Source organism: Cricetulus griseus, assembly GCF_003668045.3.
Source record: "Cricetulus griseus strain 17A/GY chromosome 1 unlocalized genomic scaffold, alternate assembly CriGri-PICRH-1.0 chr1_0, whole genome shotgun sequence".
Taxonomy (NCBI): Eukaryota; Metazoa; Chordata; class Mammalia; order Rodentia; family Cricetidae; genus Cricetulus; species Cricetulus griseus.
Window position 1 is genome coordinate 53,677,507 of NW_023276806.1, and position 13,673 is coordinate 53,691,179.

A 13,673-nucleotide genomic window follows, 5' to 3' on the forward strand; every position below is an offset into this window, starting at 1 on the left:
TGAAGTTAACTTTCAGTTTATTCACATTTATCACTCCAAAGATCTCTATTTCCTCATATTCCACTCATTTCTGAGTCCACTCTGGCCAGATTTTCCCTCATATCACTCTATCAAAACTGCTTTCATCAACACTGGTTTATTTCCATATTTTTTGCATTAAGTGTACACGTCTGACTCCTAACCATCATTGTCTTCTCAAAAGGATTTAACAGTGTTGCCCTCTCCCTCTTCTGGAATCACTTCCTTGGCTCTCAAGACACCACCCTCTCCTGATTTTCCTCCTGCCACTTGAACTGCTGTTTCCATGCTACATACTGTCAAGAGGCCCCCCACTACCATATTTAGGCTTAGTGATTTTCTGAATGAACCTACACAATTTCAAAAGTCTAACTATAGTTTATTAAAGTTGACAGGTATAGGTGAAAATCATCAAAGGCATGGAGAACAAAGTTCAGTAGAAAACATGCTCAAAGTTTCCAGGTGTCCCCAAATGTTAAAGTTATTAGTTCTCCAACAATGATATGTGTCAGTATGTATATTGAGCTGCCAATCAGGGAAGCTCACCCAAGCCATGCTGTCAGGATCTTTATGGGGAGTCAGTGCTATAGAAATGCAATCCCCTTGTGACATCTCAGCTACTCACCTTGTCTTCCCAGAGGTCTAATGTACACTGTGTCCACTTCTTCCAGCAGACAGAAACTCAGAGTGTCCTAAGGACTCAGACATTATTTCCCAAGAAGCCTGATGACAAGCTTTTCGTTAAATGTGCACAATTTGAAAAATTAGTTCTACTAAGCTAACTTTTTTGTTTCTTTGTTTTTGTTTTTCAAGACAGGTTTCCCTGTAACAGCCTTGGCTGTCCTAGAACTTTCTTTGTAAACCAGGCTGGCCTCAAACTCACAGAGATCCATCTGCTTCTGCCTCTGGGGTGCTGGGATTTAAAGGCACAAGCCACCACTGCCCTTCATAAACTAACGTTTCATGTGCACAGCCATTAAATGTTGGAGTTTCTCAAATCCTGACTGTAGTTTCTCTTCTCAGTCATTTTTTTCCCTAGATAAATTCATTCATGCCATAGGTTCATTTACCATTGATACAGTGACCACTCCCAAAATGCTATCTATCTTCCTTTGAAGTCTAGGCCGGTTGCATATTGCCTTCTTTCCTACTGATGAAAGGCTCCACAAACTAGCATGTCGAAAATGCACACGCTCCCTGAAGATGTTCCTTATCTTCCACATTGTCAATCTCAGTGAATGGTATTATTATTATTCACTGGGTTGAAGTAGATAGAGACAATAATTAATAATAATAATAATAATAATAATAATAATAAAATAGTAATAATAATTCTTTAGGAAGAAAGTTGTTGTGAGATATTAGTTGAAGATGTGTTACCTTTGTGCTGTGGAAGATTCTTTTATGTTGCATTTGTTTAATTCTGGAAAGCTGTGCTACTTAATACCTGATTGGTCTGATAAAGAGCAGAATGGGCAATAGCTAGGCAGGAGAAAGGATAGGCAGGACTGGCAGGCAGAGAGAATCAATAGGAGAGAAACCTGGGAAGAGGGATCAAGGATGGAGAAAAGGAGGAGCGAGAAGAACGCGAGTGTTACAATAAATCTTTCCGCCAAAAGCCGCTGAGCCCCACCGCCATGTGTATGCTTTATGCCAGTAGCCTGCCCGAGTTAGGCCCAAATAAATACATAGAAACTTGTATTAGGTGCAAAGCTGCTTGGCCAATGACTAGGATTCTCATCTATTAGCTCAGTCTTAATTATCATAAATCTATATATTTTATAAGACTTATCTTACCGGACACCTTATTGGCGTCCCTCCTTGTCGGTGGATCACATCTTGCCGCTGGAGGAGGCGAACGGGAAAAAAAGACCCTTCCTGTTTCTCCTTCGCTTAAATATGAGTCTCCTTGCTATGTCACTTCCTGCCTGGATCAGCATTTCTCTACTACATTTCCCAGAATCCTCTTTGACTCCTAGTTCCGTCTAACTTGCTGTCTCATTGGCCAAACAGTATTTTATTTAACAATCAATAAGATAAACATACACAGCAGTACATTCCCCATCACGCGAGGAGCCACTACTCAGCTACACAACCAACCATGGAGGAAAAAGTAAAGAAAGGTATATAGAATAGAGAAAGATTTTTTTAAAAGCCCAGAGGCAACGCCTTTAATCCCAGCACTCGGGAGGCAGAGGCAGGCGGATTTTTGTGATTTCGAGACCAGCCTGGTCTACAAGAGCTAGTTCCAGGATAGGCTCCAAAGCCACAGAGAAACCCTGTCTCGAAAAACCAAAAAAAAAAAAAAAAAAAAAAAAAAAAAAAAAAAGCCCAGAGGCAAAAGATAGAAGGGATGATTTAAGTTAAGAAAAACTGGCTAGAAATAAGCCAAACTAAGGCTGGGCATTTATAATTAAGAACAAAAAAATCTGTGTATATTTATTTGGGAGCTGGGTGGCAGGCCTCCCAAGGAGTAAAGAATAAAAGAGTAAGTATAAAGCAACTACAGAAACTGATCTCTACTTCCCCAACCACCATTCCCATGTCTTCTCCTTTCTCTTAACATGAAAAAGAAAACTCTAAACCGGGAGGGAGTTGGTGGCACCCCTTTAATCCCAGCACTGGGGAGGCAGAGGCAGGTGGATTTCTGTGAGTTCAAGACCAGCCTGGTCTACAGAGCTAGTTCTAGGATAGGCTCCAAAGCCATAGAGAAACCCTGTCTCAAAAAACCAAAAAAAAAAAAAAAAAAAAAAAAAAAAGAAAGAAAGAAAGAAAGAAAGAAATTAAGAGAGGAAGGAAGAAAGAAAAAAGGAAGGAAGGAAGGAAGGAAGGAAGGAAGGAAGGAAGGAAGGAAGGAAGAAAACTCTAATCTTCCAAGGCCTTTATCATCTTATCCAGACTGTCTCTAGCCACACAGTGCCCAGTTCTCCTTTGGCTCCCTCTCTCTAGCTTTACTGGCCTTCAATAGCTTCTCTCTCTCTCTCTCTGTCTCTCTCTCTCTCTCTCTCTCTCTCTTTCACACACACACACACACACACACACACACACTCTCTCTCTCTCTCTCACACACACACACTTTGCCTTAGGGACCCTGTACATCTTCTTACTTACCTGGACTGACCATTCCCACCACCACCTACTCAAACTTTGTGTCTAGTCTCAAGTCTCCCTCAGAGAGGCTCCTATTTGATCAGCTTTCTTTTTTCTTCTTCTTCTTTTTTTTTTTTTTGTTGTTGTTGTTGTTTGTTTTTCGAGACAGGGTTTCTCTGTGGCTTTGGAGGGTGTCCTGGAACTAGCTTTTGTAGACCAGGCTGGTCTCTAACTCACAGAGATCCCGCTGCCTCTGCCTCCTGAGTGCTGGGATTAAAGGTGTGCAATATCACCACCCAGCTGATCAGCTTTCTTTTTTAGATATCGTTCTCAATCGTCAGTAAGCTCAATCAGTAAGATACATCCTAATTTTAAATAATAGACTACGTTATGTGAATATATTTCTTCTACCCAATATATTTTTTTAAAAAAGAAAAGAAAAACAGTATAGTAGATGGTTAAGAAAAAGGCCTAGTTTGGCATGGTGGGGACACTTGTATCCTGGTGATTGGTTGATAGAGGCATGAGGATAAGGACTTTAGGACCATCCTCAACTACATAGCAAGTTTGAGGGTACACTGGGCTACATTAGACCCTGTCTTAAAAACAAACTACATATAGCTCATAGACCAAATCAGGCTGCAGCCTATTTTTGTGTGCTTCTAGAAAGGAATAATGGTTTAATACAGAAACACTTGAAATTTGAGTCGCACTTAAGCAAACTTTGATTAAGTGCGACTCAAAAAATGATTATTTGTTTGTTGGTTTATGCCGAGCTGTATTCCTGCTAATCATTAGTAGATTTTTTTATTACAAAATAATTGCAAGTGAGGCGGTGGTGGCACACGACTTTAATCCTAGCACTCAGGAGGCAGAGGCAGGTGGATCTCTATGAGTTCGAGGCCAGCCTGGACTGCAGAGCAAGTTCCAGGACAGGCTCCAAAGCTACACAGAGAAACCGTCTCAAAAAACAAAACAAATAATAATAATTGCACATACCCTGACAGTGGTGGTGCATGAGCTTAATCCCAGCACTTGCAAGGCATAGTCAGGCAGATCTTTGTGAGTTCAAGGTCAGTCTGATCTACAAAGAGAGTTCCAAGACAGCCAGGTTTGTGGTTGTTACACTGAGAAACCCCTTCTTAAAAACACAAAACAAAACAGAAAATTACATGCAACTATTTGTCAGTAACAATTTGGTGGGAATTTGAAGTATTCCCACTCCCTAGAGGAACCGGCTACCATACCCAATACCACATATATAAAAAAGGTGAACCTTTGACTTCCCTCATCTTAATCAGGCCTTTGTCACTATGATCAAAATATCTGCTATAAACAATTTAGGGAGAAAGGATTTATTTTGGCCCACATTGCTGGAGGCTTTCATCACTGTGGTTTATAACCTGGGACAAGAAGCTGAAAGAAGGAACAAAGGAAGGGATTAGGGCAGGATATAGCCTAAGGGTTACCTGTGTGAGCTAGGAATCTACTTTCTCCAACCTTTCCAAGACTTTTACCTCTCTTCCCCAATAATGCGTTATTTGCAATCCATCAATGAATTAAACCATTTGTTTGATCAGCACCCCTTGTCATCTAATCAATCAACTCAAAAAACACTGTCATGGACACACTCAGAAATGAGCTTCACTTATCTGCTAGGTGTTTAATACAAACAAGTGCACACTCAAGATTAACCATTATACCCTTATTATATATTTATTATACAATATTTTTGGGTTTTTTTCCTAGTTTTTCCAGACAGAGTTTCCCTGTAGCTTTGGAGCCTGTCCTGGAACTAGCTATTGTAGACCAGGCTGGTCTGGAATTCACAGAGATCTTCCTGCCTCTGCCTCCCAAGTGCTGGGTTTAAAGGCATGTGCCACCACTGCCCGGCTCCAAAAGTCTTTTTTTTTTTTTTTTTTTTTTAATGTGTGTGTGTGAGTGTTTTGCCTGCATGGGCCCATGGAGGTCAGAAGAGGTCATCAGATCCCCTGGGACTGGATTTAAGGATGATTATGAGCCACTATGTGGGTGCTGGGAACCAAACCTAGGTCCTCTGCAGAAGCAACAGATGCTCTTTTTTATTATTTTAAAAATGTATTTATAAGCCGGGTATTGGTGGCACATGCCTTTAATCCCAGCACTCAGGAGGCAGAGGCAGGCAGAGCTCTGTGAGTTCAAGGCCAGCCTGGTCTACAGAGCAAGTGCCAGGATAGGCTCCAAAGCTACACAGAGAAACCAAAATAATAATAATAATAATAATAATAATAATAATAATAATAATAATATATATTATGAGTGTTCTGCATGTATACCTGCATGCGGGAAGAGGGATCAGATCCCATTATAGATGGTTGTGAGCCACTATGTGGTTACTCAGAATTGAACTCAGGACCTCTGGAAGAGCAGCCAGTGCTTTTAACCTCTGAGTCATCTCTCCAGCCCCATCTTGATTTTACCTTTTGACTAAAGTATCTTCTGTTTTGGGCCTTTGCCAGAGAAACTTTGCCAGCACCTGATAGGTAATAGTCTATGCTCATGTGAAAAATAGTCATGGTGTCTGAGCAATGGCAGGGGCTGCCCTTCCAGAGGACCCACATAATGGCTCATAAACATCTGTTGTGTACTCTTCTGTCCTCTGCTGATACCAGGCATGCATGTGGTACACAGACTTGCATACAGGCCAAATACCTATAGACATTTAAAAAAATAAAATCATGAAGTTAGGAATATTGGCACACTTGTAATTCTAGTACTTAGAAGGCTAAGGCAGGGGAAGCCAAAGCTCAAAGCCAGCTTGGTAACTGTCTCAAAATAAAAGTATAAGAAGGAGTAGGAATGTAGCTCAGTGGTAGAGTGACTGATATGCCTAACATGTTTAAGGCCCTATGTTCAACCTTTGATTATGCAAAATAAATAAATTAATTAATTAAAAATTAAAGTTTTAGGCCGGGCAATGGTGGCATATGGTGGCATATGCCTTTAACCCCAGCACTTGGGAGGCAGAGGCAGGCACTCACTCTGTCTACAGCCTTCAAAGGCACAGAGAAACCCTGTCTCAAAAAAAAAAAAAAAAAAAAAAAGAAACAAACAAACAAGCAAACAAAACAAAACAAAAGTTTTAGAATAGTTTGCAGTGAGAGCTACCTATATGTTATTGTCAGGTCATGGAAAGAGTTAAATTATGAAATGTGTTATCAAATAGCTGGCTTTTCCTGTACAACCAAAATAAATTTGGAACATTACCCATCTTACTACTTCACTAAATGCTTTTGCTTTTTGGAAAGACATAGGTTTAGAGGTAAAAGGGAAGAACATTAAAATTCAAAAGGGGAATTGGGATAGATAGTTTCGATAAATTTGGGATGGAAAAAACCAGAACTTAACAAAGAACTAACAAAAGCTATGACTGTAGATTTGAGTATCTAAAATGTCAAGGCTGGCAACACAGCTCAGCAGTTAGGAGCACGGGCTGCTGTTGCAGAGGACTGGAGTTTGTTTCCTAGCTCAACAAACATTCAACTACAGCCTGGTCCAGGGGATCTGATATTCCCTTCTGACCTCCAAAGGCACCACACACAGGCACTCACATATCCATGTACACTCAAGCATTAATAGGATTATTCCTCCCTTCTTAAAAACTTAGAGTAGCCATTGAGATAGTTCAGTGATGCCAAGCCTGACAACCTGAGTTCTGAGCTCATTCCCAGAGAATTGACTCCCATAATTTGTCCTCTGTCTTACACACACACACACACACACACACACACACACACACACACACACATTCACACACTAAATAAATAAATGAATCAATAAATGGGGAAAAAAGAGAAAGACTAGGATGAGGTTCAATGGTAAAATACAAGATATGCTTAGATATTTAGCCTATGAAGGCCCTGGGTTCAATCCCCAGCATATAAATAAATAAATGGATAAATAAATAATTATAAATGCAAGTTAAAAAAAAAACTAAACCCATAGTGGGGAAAAAGTCAACATATACAAGCTCTGGGAATATGAGTTAGTCAATAGAGAGCTTGTGTTCTATTAGAACCTCCAGCTCACTCCTGCTTGATCCAGAAAGCCCCATCTCTCTCTCTCTCTGCCTCTCTCTCTGTGTGTGTCTCTCTCTGTCTCTCTCTCTCCAAACCTCACCCTCTTAGGGAATCTTTAAGAAAGAAAAGGCACCAAAAAGCCCAGTTCTGAATTCTTGGCAACTATAGCAACTTTCTCCCCTGTTGCCACCACCAGCAGCACAAGTCCCCACCTAAGCATTCAACTTTTTTTTTTCTGAGACAAGGTTTCTCTGTATTGCTTTGAAGGCTGTCCTGGCACTCACTTTGTAGACCAGGCTGGCCTCAAACTGACAGAGATCCACCTGCCTCTGCCTCCAGAGTGCTGGGATTAAAGGCGTTCGACACAATGCTCGGCTACCATTCAACTTTTGACCATGCTTGGGCACAAACCCAACTTGTGGTGGACACATTACCACCCCTTACCTACAACCTATATAATCACCCTGTTCTACTTTGGACGTGCAGCTTCTCCAACCTTGATCTCTGAAACTAGAGAACCAGCCTGGGAGGGAGTTGCTTTGCTCAAATAATCCTGTTCCACTTCTTCAATTTGTCTTGATCCAGTTTACTGCATTAGTGGAGAAACCTATTATCAGAGGACAGAAAACCTACTAACTTGGCTAACATGCACAAAAACCCAGGTTGGATCTCAAGAGCAGCTGCGGGCTCAGAAGACACAAGGCCCCCAATACCCTGCTGTTGAAGACCTTCAAACAGCACTGCTCCTTCAAATAAAGAGTAGATGACATCCATCCAGTTCATCAGAGAGACACCAAGATCCTAGTGACATTAGAACAATACGAGGGTGAGAAACAGCTGCCTGTCCTGGATGAAATCAAGTTCTGGTACCTGACCATGTCAACATGAACAAGCTCCTCAAAATAATTAGAAGGCGATGATACTTAACTTGCTAACCAAGCCTTGTCCTCCTCGTGAACAGGCACAGTATGATAGGCCTTTTCACAACGTCTCCAAGGTGAGAAGGATGAAGATGAGCGTGAACATGACATATCCCTTCAGGAGAAATTTGAAATGAAATAACCTAGCTAAGACTAGTACAATGTCTAAATAATGTCTTGGTTTTTCTGAGAGCCAACTTTATGCTTTAAGTTTTAATTATTGTGCCTAAGAAATCCATGAAACAAAAATGCCTCCAAACTGTAAGCCCCTTCCCAGGGACAGATACTTCCTGAAAGGCCAGACGTTATTGTTTGTTTTCACTCCCCTAAACAAGTTTGTTTGACCCAACTGCGCCTGTTAATCACATGTAGGCAGGAGGTATATAGGTAGGAAATACATCAGGACCTATGCTTGCGCCTGATTGGAACTGATGGGAAATATGGTGTACCTTTATAAACCTTAGCAAAATGTGACTTGTTGCTGTTTTCTGGGAACCCAGGAATGGACCTGGCCAGAGTCCATCATCCTGGCCAGTATTTAATTAAAAACTTGCTTCCAGTTTGGCTCAAAATTATGTTAGTGGTCTTATTCTCTCCAAGTGAGATTAAGATTTTTGACATTTATTTATTTGTGTAGGCAAGTACCTTATCCTACCCCAAAGTCAGAGGACAACTTATGGGAGCTTGCTCTTTCTCTGAAGCTAATCCCCTTTTGGCATGCAGCTGCTCTCTGCCATTGCTACCTCCATTGCTAATCATGTCATCTTAGTTCTCTTGTTTTCTCTACCTCTCTTCCATGGCCCTCTTCCCCATGGCTGCCAAGATTTAAAACTTGCCTACTCTGTAGTTTGTTTGTTTGTTTCCCCTCAAACTCTATAAAATTGTCCTCAAGCTTGAAACAGAAAAGAAAAACAAAAAACAAAAAATGACTCCTTTGATTATAAAGGTACACAATTTGAGAAGACAGCCATTGACTTGTGAATAGACCCTAACAGATCTTTTGAGGTGTGTATTTCTATAAAGTATACAATATATACCCCATCCTCCTTAGTGACTAGGCCCTTATAGAAGAAAGGGGGCCAGAGTCCCAAGTTGAGTTTTTCAAGAAAACATTCAGCAGACTTTATCTGGATGTGCAAAGGCACAGTGCTGAAGGAGACTGGAATAAAGACTTTGTGTATCTTTCAAATAAGTGAGCTCCTAGGTTTCTTGGGAAATCATGAGCAGAATGACAGCCACAAGAAGGAGAAATGACTTCTAACAGAGCATGTGGGAGGCTTTGTCTACAACAATGAACATTAATACAGCTGACCACATTTGTTCCTCAAGTGCATGGACCATATCTTATTAGTTAACACTGTATAGAAAGAGATCTAAAAACAAAGAAGCTGGAATGCATTTAATATGAAACAAAGAACACAACTAATAAATTATAATATATATATATATATATATGAAAAAATTTTAAAGTACAGTAGCCATCAAAAGACTATACAAATAAACAATAAAACCTGGGCATGGTGGCACAAATCTTTAATCCTAGCACTTGGGAAGCAGAGGCAGGCAGATCTCAGTAAGTCTGAGGCCAACCCTGTCTAGAAAAAGAGTTCCAGGACAGTTAGGGCTGTTATATAGAAACCCTATCTCAATAAATAAATAAATAAATAAATAAATAAATAAATGAATAATGTTATCTTTTGTCATATAGTTGAGATGACCAAAGAAGGTAACATTATTGATTGTGAAAGATGTGAAAAACATGTCAACATTATGCAATTTTTCACTATTTAAGAAAATAAACAGAAGTGGGATTTCTAAGGGGATAATTATCCACACAAACATTTTTTGAATAGTCATCATAGTACTGTAAATAGTGTAGCTCATTTGTGCACACAATAGACCACTGTGCCTTAGAGTAGCCATCAATAAAAGAGACTGGTGCAATGCATTCCAGATTTATGAGAGTCCTAAGGTTTTCATTGTTCTAGTGTCTTCACTATTAGAAGATCATTTGCCACCTTCCAACACCCACACACATTCCTAGCTATACCTAACTTAGAGCAAATGCAGTCATCTGTTCTTAACAAAGTTGAAGAGTGATGCATGTTGTAATCTTATTTTGGGGGCTCAGGAAAGAGGACTTGAAGTTCCAGAACCAGCCTGGACCACATAGCATAACACCCATCCATCCCACCCCTGCACACACACATGTACAGACACACATGTACACACACACACACACACACACACACACACACACACACACAATAATTTAAAAAATCTTAATGCTCGTGTGTGCTCACAGGAATTCAGGTGCCCACAGAGGAAGGACTAAGGTGTCAGGGTCCCTGGAGCTAGGATTTCAGGCAACTATGAGCTACCTGACCTGCTTTGCTAGGAACTAAACTCGGATTCTCTTTTTTTGGTATTGTTGCTTTGTTTTTTGTTTTTTGAGCCCTGCCTGTCCTGGAACTCTCTCTGTAGACTAGGCTGGCCTTGAACTCAGAGATCAGCCCATCTCTGTCTCTTGAATGCTGGAATTAAAGATGTGTACCACCACAAATCTAAACTTGGATTCTCTGCAAACACTTTACGTGATCTTAATTATGAACCATTTCTCCAGCTCCTACACCCCCATCCCCCCCCAAAAAAAAGAAAAGATAAATGAGAAGGAAAGGAAAGAGATTGGAACTTCCCAGCATACAGAAAATTTGACTTTTTTACTACTTATAAGGAATGCCTGAGGTCAGCCAGTGATGGAGCATGACTGTAATCCTAGCACTCAAGAGTCAGAGGCAGGGGGATCTCTGAATTCAAGGCCTGATCACTCTGTAGAGTGAGTTCCAGGATAGTCATGTTGACACAGAAAAACCCTGTCTCAAAACAAACAAACAAAATAGTGCCTGGTGACTTGGCATAGTAGCACACACCTTTAATCCCAGCACTCAGGAGGTAGAGGCAGTTGGATCTATGGGAGTTTGAGGCCAGCCTGGTCTATAGAGCAAGTCCCAGGGCAGCTTCATAGTGAAATCTGGTGTCAAAAACAAATGAACAAACAAAACAAAACAAAACAAAAATCACAAAATACCTCACATTTTACCTTCTTATTACCTTCTTTTTGTCTTTTATATTATGTTAGTTATAAAATTGCAGCTTCCAGGTGAGTTCTCCAGTCTCAGAGATCAAGGCCAGAGATAGTACCTTCCCTTTCTATGTTTGTTTCTATGTCATGGAACAGTTTGAAGAGCACTGGTGTTCCCTCCTCTTTACCTTGGTAGAATTCAGCAGTGAATCTGTTTGATCCTCAGGTTTGCTTTTGTTAGGATTTCTCCCATTATTGCTTCAATCTCATTGGCTGTTGTGGATCTCTTTAGGCTGTTTATAGTCACTTGATTTAACTTGGGGAGGTCATATGTGACTACGAATTTATCTACTTCTGGCTTTTCCAGTTTTTCATAACCTAAGTTTTCAAAGTTCTCTGATGATATTCTGGATTTCATTGGTGTCTGTAGTAGCCATCCTCTGGTCTTTTCTCTTTTTTATTGTTGTTGTTTTATTTTGAGACAGGGTCTCATCATGTAACTTTGGCTGACCTGGGGCTTGCAATTCAGACCAGGCTGGCCTAGAATTTATGGAGCTCTGCCTACCTTTGTCTTTTGAGTGCAGGGATTAAAGGTATGTGCCACCTGTTAAATCTCAAACCCTGGGACAAAGAGCTAAGGTGCCTATTTAACATATCAAAGCAGACCTAACCACCATGTTCTCCCAGAATTCCTCAGTCCCTACCTGTTAGAGGATATATCCGACATACCTTGTCCTCTAGCCCACCCCCAACTCTCCAGCCCAGGGGCTGGACTCCCCTTCCCCCAGAAGCTCTTCCCTATATAATACAGCCATTTTGGTTACCTTCCCCTTTTTTACCTTTTGCCCTCCTGGCTGCTGCACCTGGTTCTGTGCCACCCCCTACATAGTTCAGGGGCGTGTCCACTTTGGACTCTCCCAGATGTTCTTGCCTCTGGCTATGCTCTCCTTTTTATCTATAATAAACTTTATTCTCCACCAAACTTATGAGCAGTCATGTCCTCCCTTTTTATTTCTTTTCATTCACCACAATGACCTTTAAAAAAACAAAGAAAAGAAAAAAACCCATTTATTTAGTCAGTCATTTATTTTGCGAGTACATGGGCCACAGTGACTGTGCAGAAGTCAAAGGATAACTGGCTGGAGTCAGTTCTCTCCTTCCACCATACAGGCCCCAGACATTGAACTCTGGTAGTCAGGCTTTGCTGCAAGCTCCTTTACCAGCTGAGCCATTTCACTGGCCCCCTCCCTGCTTTTATTAGTATTATCAATTTGTGCAGTCTCTAGCTTCTTTGGTTAGATTGGTTTGGGTTTGCCAATCTTTATTTATTTATTTTTTTAAGGAATAAATTCTATGCATTGTTCTTTCAAAATCTCTCCATTAATCTCTAATCTTTATTTCTTTTCATCTACTGCTTTTGAGTTTGGATCATTCTTGTTTTTCTAAGGCCTTGAGATAACTCATTAGGTTAGTTATATAAGATCTTTCCAATACATTTACTTATTTACTTTGTTCGATTGCTTGGTTGGTTGGTTTTGAGACCGGATCACATTTAACAGTTCTAGCCAGTCTGGGGTTGACTCTATAGACCAAGCTGACTTTGAATTCATGGCAATTTTGCCTTTTCTGGGATTACCGGTATGCACTACCAAGCCTGGATTCTGTTTAATATTTTATTGTTTTTGCTCTCAAATTCACATGTGGTTGAGAATGACCCAACCAACTAGCGCTGGGGTTACAGGTGTGAGCCACTACACCTGTGTTGGTTAGTTGTAAACTGAGAACTTGGCATAACCTAGAGTTTTCTGGGAAGAGAGCCTTAATTCGGAAATAGCTAGTCAGGATGTCCTGTGGGCGTGCATGCCTGTGGGTTTGTCTATATTACTAAGTAAGGTGGGAAGATCCATCCTGAATTGGTGGTACTAGTTGATGGACTGGGCCGTGAAGAGGGAAGAAAAGTAGCATAAGCAATGGCAAGCAAGCAAAGAGAATCCACGAATTTATCTCCTCTCTGCCACTAGCTTTGTGGATGCCACTAGCTGCTTGCGTTCCTGTCTTGACTACCTGGACATGATGGACCTGGAATTGTCAGTCTAATAAGCCCTCCCTCCCTTAAGTTACTTTAGGCCAGGAACAACAATGAAAGGAGACCAATGCCCAGTTTATGTAGTACTGGGCTTTATGCAAGTTAGTCAGATACTCTACCAAGTGAGTCCCATCTGCAAACCTGCTTTCCAGTTTTTTATCTCTCTCTCTCTCTCTCTCTCTCTCTCTCTCTCTCTCTCTCTCTCTGGAAGGGGGGGTTGTGGGTGGAAGGACAACTTTTGGAAGTCTGTTCTCTCCTCCTACCATGTGGGTTCTAGGAGTCAAATACAAGATAACAGACTTGGCAGGAGGTTCCTCTGCCCACTGTGGTGGTTTGAATTAGAATGACCACCACAGGCTTAAGTATTTGAATGCTTAGTCACCAGAGAGTGAACCCCAAGAAAGGATTAGAAAGATTAG